This window comes from Triticum aestivum, chromosome 7A, assembly GCF_018294505.1.
Source record: "Triticum aestivum cultivar Chinese Spring chromosome 7A, IWGSC CS RefSeq v2.1, whole genome shotgun sequence".
In the NCBI taxonomy this organism is placed as follows: Eukaryota; Viridiplantae; Streptophyta; class Magnoliopsida; order Poales; family Poaceae; genus Triticum; species Triticum aestivum.
In genome coordinates, this window is record NC_057812.1 from 331,809,653 (window position 1) to 331,817,219 (window position 7,567).

At 43.7% G+C, this 7,567-nt stretch overlaps 1 long non-coding RNA gene across 2 annotated transcripts; it reads left to right on the forward strand.

Annotated features, from left to right (window-relative positions):
• The first annotated feature begins 684 nt into the window (after positions 1–684).
• On the forward strand, positions 685–6,855 carry LOC123154320 (uncharacterized). 2 transcript variants are annotated; one of them, XR_006476774.1, is made up of 3 exons: positions 685–1,093; positions 2,635–6,511; positions 6,767–6,855. It is a non-coding gene; the product is annotated as an uncharacterized lncRNA (long non-coding RNA). The 2 variants fall into 2 exon arrangements; XR_006476776.1 differs by lacking the exon at positions 6,767–6,855 and having other exon boundaries at positions 2,635–4,651; positions 4,869–6,390.
• The last annotated feature ends 712 nt before the right edge of the window (positions 6,856–7,567 follow it).

Sequence of the window (7,567 nt, forward strand, 5' to 3'; positions counted from 1 at the left end):
CCTACGCGTTCTAAAAAACTAGGAGTACCTCGTACTGGCACTTAATAATAACAACGACTAGTTGTGCGGTAATTGAATTACCATACCCTCAAATATTCCTTTAATTACTCACATTACTTTATCTTTTCATTTGTATTTTTTTTGCATTACCATCCACTTTTTACTACAGTCAATCTGTGAGTATGTAGTAATACATGTTACTACATATCAGCCCAGTAAAAAACCCTGGTTCATTACCATCTGTACCATTCCTTTTATTGGCAATGATTAGTGCCATCGGAATCGGGACGTAGCGGTCCACGGACCGTTACCCTCAAGATTTTTGCGGTGGAGAATTAGGACCGGCAGGCATGACCCGCGCCCCTAATTAGGATCCATCGGCGCGTAGGCTAAGCAGGAATGCGCGCACGCTTACAATAGCGCAGCCGTATATATATATATATATATATATATATATATATATATATATATATATATATATATATATATATATAAAGTCTATTAGTAACCTTGGTGACGGTCGAGACAACGAGCCACACTCCCCGATCGCACCACCCTGGGTCTACCGGTCGCCTTCATACTGATGTAAAATTTTATCCCGTGTGATGTAATTTTACGTGGAGTCAAGAGCCCACTCCGTCCCTAATAAAGAAAAAAAAACAAGGCCACACCCGAGATGAAAAAAAAGAGCGAACTCCCTCGTCCAATTCTAATCAGGGGCGAGTAATAATCGGAAAAAATAAAAAAACCAGGGGCGGAGTGGACGAGGGGTGCGAGCTCCGAGCGGCGGTTGGGCTCCGGCGTCGTGATGCTCCACGGCATTGGGAGCGGCGCGTGGGATCGACGTCTCTAGAGGGTGGTCTTAGTTTCGGGCAACGCGGCGGGCCGAGCCGTCGTGTTGCGACGTCGGTAGTGCTTGGCGTCAGGGCTGCATCTCCCGTGTGGACGGCCCCTCGTCGGCAGAGTCGCCGGCGACGAACACTCGGCCGAAGACGGGGCCGCGCCATGAACCAGGGTTTAGCGGCGTCCTCGGCTGGACGACAAGCTGGTCGTGGGTGGGCGGCGCGGCGAGTCGTGTCTACTTCTTGAAGAGGTACTTTGACGCTCTCCAATCGATGCCCCAGTGATTTGCTTCAGGATCCAGCCCTGTCTGTTTGATTCATTTTTAAAAGACTTTTGTTTGATTCTTCCATTCCTACAACTTCTGCATAGATTGCTTTGTTACGCCCGACTACTCGACTAGATGGAGATCCTCACAGGCTCACAGCTATGGCTGGATATGCTTCAATAACCTCAATTTATTTCCAAAATGTTTCCAGCCGATAGTCGTAGCCTTATTTTAGTTGCCTCGGATCTTCGACTATGGCTGCAGGAGTGCACACATATAAGAAGAAAGCAGAAACATCCATCAAATACTTGACCATGATCATGATCACATAGTAGACGTTATTTGACCCAGTAGCAATTTAGTTAATATTTTTGATTGGTGGGGAACAAACAGACTAATGGTCAATTTGGTAATGTTGCGTCTAGTTCTTGTTCTGACCCACTAATCAAAAAGGCGATCAAACCTTTCTCCTTCACTCCCCGCTAGTAATTCCAAAAATAAAGCCAAAAAAGTATTGGCCATAAAATTAATTCCCTTGCCCAATATCCTACTAACTCCCTCCTCTATATCTCCTACTGCTCTCCCCATCATTTGCCAAACAGGCCATATATGGGGTGCTCTGTTTGATGGTTGCCTCGCCTGAAGCAAAACAAGAACCATTTGAATTCTGATTGGTTAGGAGAGTGGTTCGATTACTCTTCAGTTTGTTAGTCCCAAATTTGGCTGCATCAGCTGCTACAGGAGATGGCCATGTGTGTGCCACAAAATTAGCTTGATCTAAAGATAGTACGAGTAGGCATACTCTGTAGCTCCTAGTGTAGGTAGCTGGACTATGCAGCCATCTAATTGGAATTCAGAACTAGCGATTTGGTAGTTCCAACAAGTCAGGGATTCAGTATAAAGCTTAAAGGTGTTCTAATTCTAATGTATTCGAGCTTGCTCTCCTTAGTACAGGGATAGCTTTGCCTCCAAAATATATAGTGATAGCTCAAAGTTCTTCCATTATCCTGTCCAAACTGTAATATCTAGATGACATGAATCGTGATCTAAGAATTCAGTTTCTGATTTTAAGGGGTGTACAAAAAATCAAATAAACTTATGACCATCATCGTATTCACTTTGATTTGGTTTCAGCTAACCTGACCTCTCTGCGTAAATATTGAGTTAGCTGCTTGAAACTTTTTTATGCACAACATGAAAATTTATGAAGGACCACCAGGGCCTCTGTAAATTAGATAAAGGAAATGCTGAGTTAGCTCGAAAAGTTTCCACATAGATTATTGGATAAATCAGAAATTGTATCAAGTAATAACTTCAAAAAAGAAATCCCAGTGTACTTTTTATCATTTGCTATGAACATATTAATGCAATCAGTATTGCCCCCAGTCCATCAATTTATATGAGTATGTGTCTATTTACTATCCCATCCAATGTGGCTGCTCGAATGATGTGCCTATTTACTGTTTTCATGTAGCAACTTCTGTTGTTGTATAATCTTTTAGCATTACTGATGGTCTCCGTATCAGGGTACAGTGGTGGTTGGCATTCTACATGATGCGGGCGGTATCTCCTCCTACGACAACGGTCGGCAACTAGCTGTTTGCAGCCCTCCGTCATTTTACATGAGTATGTCTTGATTTACTCTCCCATGCGAAATATTTGCTTGAATTAAGTTAGATCAGTAAGAAAACTAGGTAGCAGAATTAGGATGGATTACGTCCCCAAATATATTTCTTTTGGGCATAGCTATCATACAAGCTTACATCAGATTGGCAGCTGTTCATTTCTACAAAATTCTGGTGTAGTGTTGTGATTTCCCAGATGAGTGTTGTGTTATGTGAAAATTATCATTAAACATATGTGATTAGGAGAAAAAAATGTAAAATAGCACAAAACAGATACACCCAGCAAGGTGTTTTCTATGGAATGGTTTCAATGCTCAATGTTATGAAAAACACATCCGCATGCACATTACATATGGAGCACGATGCGCCGCCTAGAACTAGTCAGATATTTTACTTTGCACGAAATTTGGTGATCTTAACCACAGAAAATAAAAAAATACCTCAAATGTATTTTCATTACTATCAAATTTAATGTGATTTGATTGTTATTATCGGGGAGGTGATACGTTCTATTTTGCAAGCGTTCATAGGACCAAAGCCAGAGTTTACAGCAGTTATGGGAGAAAACAAAGAAGGGTGGGGATTAGGACCCAGCGGCCACAGACGAAATCTGAACCCAAAGTACCAAACCACGTTTCGTTTTGTTTTTTAGGCCCCTATGCTTCTAGAACTATTATCCAATTTGATGGCTGCTACTTGGTGCGTGTGCTGGGTGTCCATGAGGTACTTCTCGGCAGCAGCATTGCCTCTCAATTTGCCAACAAGATCCATTCAGATTGTTTAATCACTGACTCTAGGATCTATGCCTACTCTAGGTAGAACTTCAGTAAGCTGCAGAAATAAACAATAGAAAGGGTAAAGAACCACTAAGCATGCCATTTACCTGATATGGCCCAGATTGTTTTATTTGAACACCATATGGTCCAAATTGTAACCAAGTAAAACTGCATGCTCGTCAAATTTTGTATGATGAAACCATAATATTAGCACTCTGAATGCACGTTTTGATTGACTACCACCCTGGATGTCATCCATGTTATTAGCTATGTTTTGTTACAGGGGATTTTGGGTACTGCCTGGATGTGTTGCTTGAGCAGAAGACTTCCATGTTTTTGTTCATAGACCGTGTCATTCTTATTTTTCTTGTACTTATCATGTACTCCCTCCGTCCCATAATATAAGAACGTTTTTGACACTAGTGTAGTGTCAACAACGTTCTTATATTATGGGACAGAGGGAGTAGATGTCATGGTTTATGGAAGAGTGTTCGGTTCAGCCATATACCATATACATGTTGCCTAACAAGTTTGTTTTCTCAATACAGAAGCTGTACGATTATATGAAACTGAAAATATTTAGTTTTCTGGCCATAACTCTGAATTTTTAGTGACTTGTTGCTTCATTATGTGGTCAATTTTTGGTTGCTACTAGCTTGCTGTAATATAGACTGTTGACTTGGACGATATAATTTATCATGTTCCTTAAAAAAATTATGTACAATTTCTTCTCATGGATGTTAATTATCATGTCAAGCTTGAAGCTCACACTCTTGGAGATTTTTTGTTTACGAGGAGAAATCAGAGGTTTGAGGTTCCTTTTGTTACTGTATAGTTCTCTCATTTTGATCATTAACATAATTCAATTAGTTTTTGTTCTCATCGGTCTACGACATCAGTCGGATTCAGAAATTACGCTGGGTAAAACCGATGTGTTTTGTAGTCTTTTTTTTTACGTTCCTTTTTGTCGTAAAATTACATCAATAGCATCTGGTTTCTTACAGCGATTACCCTGGTTTAGTTCCTCACACATCCACAACGTAACTTGCCTTGCATGCACATCGTAAGATTACCTCAGAAGCCCTTTCTTACGGTGGTTCAGAGCGTGTGCTCGTGGGTGTGGCATGTGGTTCGTCTGTGAGGTAAATTTACGTTCAACTCTTTCTTTCCTAGTGGTTGTGGCTGTGGCGTGTGATTCGGCTGGGGTGAGATTCTTCACCCTGGGTGACGAATAGCGATTGACTCTGTGGGTTCACCGTCACAATACGCTTTTTCTCATAAATTTACGCTTTCAGTTTAAATTTAAAACATATACGTGATGTGGTACTAAATTTCATCCGTCCAATTTCGTTTTCACAGCTTCCTATCAGATGGGCCAGAAAATTTGCTATGGCTATGGGCCACGAGCCGCTGCCTACCCGGCTCCAGCCGAATGCGCGCCGGCCGCTCTGGCATGGCGGCGGGTTCAGCCTCGGCGTGGACCTAAATGCTTCATTTTTACAAAAAAATATATATGTTTGTTTGAAATACAGTCTGCAGTCCTCTAATTCATCTTATCCAAACTTCTACCTTTCCAGCAACGCCGGAGGCAGTTGACGGGCGGCGCCCTGTCGTCGGACGGCTACAACGGCGATGGAGGAGAAGGCGGACGTCGTGGGTGCGTGCTTGAGTAAGGGAGGCCACCCTTGCTGTGCTCGTGGGCGTTCATGGAGGATGGAAGGGGGGACAACTTCCTGTTGGTGCGCCGGCTATGCTCGTGGGTGTTCATGGAGGATGGAAGGTGGGACAGCATTCTGTGGGTACGCCGACCGTTCGCCGCCAGCGCCGGCCGGCCTCCCCCGCCAGTCCTCTCCAGACTCCTCTGTCGTATCCGTCTCAACCTCCAACTTCCTACTGCTGTGTTGTGATTTGGATAGAAAATTGGAGGCCGGCCATGTTCTTCTCTAACATATATATATATATACATATATATATATAATAACACTATATTAATCATGAAATCAGAATAGTTATTCGGATCACGGTCGGCCCTATATAGGGTCCGGTCGGGATGTTTGGAACATCCGAACCGATAGCTAACGAAAAAAAGCCCACCGTTCACATCCCCACCTACCGCATCTCCCAATCTCCCCTCGATACCAACCCAGCCGTTTCCACCTTAGGAACCCCCCGACCAACCCGCCGCCCCGCCCCTGATCCCTCGCACCGCTGCCGCCCCCGGCCCTGACCCCGCGCGCCCCCGCCCCCGCTCTGACCTCGCGCGCCGCCGTTGCTGCCCCGACAACCCAAGGCGCCGCCGCCGAGAAAGAAGCTCCGGGTAGGGCGGAAGATGGGCACTGTGGCCGCCGGCGAGGAAGAAGATTCCGGCGGAGAGGAAGAAGGCGACGGATGCCGCGGACGAGCAAGGAGGGGAGGCCGCAGAGCGGTCGCCTCATCTCCCTGTCCTGCGGCACTCCGGCGGCTGGAGCAAGGTAAGGCAGAGCAGGGGACTAGGAGCGGCTAGAGGAGCTAAGTCAGGGCCCGTTCCGCAGCTCTCCGACGGATAAGACCACGGCGGTGCTGGTCGGGTGGCCACACTCGCCTCCTCTTGCACTGCTCATGGTCTCCATCAAGCACGCACGAAAGAGATGGGCTGCAGGAAGTGAGAGGGCCAGGATTCGCCTCTATCAATGGAATTCTTCACCACGCAACTTATTTGAACTGCACCACCCCTACGCCTTCTTCCTCGTGTCTGAGGCTCCCAATAGACAGTAGATTTTATTGCCAGTGGAGCGATGTGGTCTGAGTCCTCTCTATCCATGTGTTTGATTTTTTTTGTGCAGATGCAGCAGGCAGTGCAGATGTACCATATTCTGAATTTTGAATCTTGTCTCCTGAACTACTCCTCGCCGCCACCACTTCTACTACCGGTGGTAACCCTCGTCGCCACACCTGGAACCGGTTGTCCGTCAATAGAAGGCGGTCTGTGTCCATGCTCCGCTGATCACCCAGTCACACCCTCTGTACGTGGAGAATGCCTTTATTCTTCTGTTTGAAAAATCTGAAATTCTGAAGCAACCGTATTGGTTCACACATGTACCATCTTGGTATTAACCAAATCGAACATCAACAAAATAAAAGCAGACAATAGAGATACTAATGTGAACCTGTGTGCATTATATAGAAATTTTGGTTGTTACTCCTTGTAGTACTTATCTTCCGATACATGTACAGAACTCATGTTTTTCTTTAGTATTCATCTTCCTGTACACGTACAGAATTGATGCACGGAAGAACATCATATGGAAGACAGGCTCCATTCAGTCAATTTTTCGAAAAAGCCATATGTATACTCAGAAGTTCTGCCTGGACAACCGCTTCAGTTCGATGTCGCTGCACAGTGCAACTTTGTTATGCTCTTTTCGTGATCAAACAAAAGCATGTTGTTGTTTGTGTAGATTTGTGCACATAAAGGTTAGAAATATAATGGAGAAGGAGCATGTATGCGTGTGTGTGGTGGTGAGGTTGACGATCAGAAAATGTGTGGTGAGGTTTAGAAAAACATGTGTGTGATGGAGAAATTCACTAGCACTTTGAATTGGGACACAAGTAATAGCTTCTTTTGTGCAAACACAAGACAAAAATGCATGTGTCTTTTAGTAAGAGAAATAAAACAAATGTTAAACGATCTTCCCATGAAAGTTAATGCATATGAAAAAAGGACATTCGGAAGGTTAGGGGTGACGAACTGAGAAGTTCATGCATGAGTGTTGAGGAAATGCTCAAGAAAAAGATAACACTGAAACACACATGGAAAAAAGAAATAACACCCAAAAGAAAGTCAGTTAAGTTAATAGAGACGTTCGATGTTTATGTAGCTAGAAGAAAACCTAAAAAATGGTAACTCTGAAAGTTCAGATTTGAATAAATTTTAAAGTTTGAAAAAATTGAGAAAGAAGACACATATTTGTACAAGGATTTTCCCCTGTTTAAAAAAAACAAAAGGTTCAAATTAAATTAACATAGTTATTCGATGGTTGTATGAAAAATATATTTTGTACGTTTCTAGAAAACTCAAG